The sequence below is a fragment of the Vespa mandarinia genome, chromosome 21, assembly GCF_050613455.1.
Source record: "Vespa mandarinia isolate Hongniang chromosome 21, ASM5061345v1, whole genome shotgun sequence".
Taxonomy (NCBI): domain Eukaryota; kingdom Metazoa; phylum Arthropoda; class Insecta; order Hymenoptera; family Vespidae; genus Vespa; species Vespa mandarinia.
The window spans coordinates 1,419,709-1,420,000 of NC_140830.1; the positions used below are offsets into that span (position 1 = coordinate 1,419,709).

The following is a 292-nucleotide window of genomic DNA, read 5'->3' on the forward strand; positions in this document are numbered from 1 at the left end:
AGAGACGCAGAGATAGAGAGAGTGAGAGAGAGAATAGTGGTGGAAGAATCGAAGTAGTGGTGGGGGAATGGATCGCAGGGGGAATAGTGGGGGTACCGAACAAACTACCGGGAAGAAGTCAGCGGCAAGTAAAGCAGCGCCGCCGAGGCTAAACTTTCGGATCTATCGAACTAAAATTGTCGTGTAGTAGCTCTTTCTCACTCTCTCTCTCTCTCTTTCTCTTTTTCTCTTTCTCTTTTCTCTCTCTCTCTTTCTCTCTCTCTCACTCCCCAGGCCTGGGCTCTAGGCACTC

General features: G+C 49.7%; 1 protein-coding gene across 1 annotated transcript in view; it reads left to right on the forward strand.

The window, feature by feature from the left end:
• Nucleotides 1-213: 213 nt before the first annotated feature.
• The window catches only part of mirr (iroquois-class homeodomain protein mirror), a 57,824-nt gene continuing 57,745 nt past the window's right edge, over nt 214-292 (forward strand). The window contains exon 1 of the mRNA XM_085663321.1: nt 214-292. This exon is cut by the window's right edge and continues 551 nt beyond it. The gene's annotated coding sequence lies outside the window, so the exon portion shown is untranslated.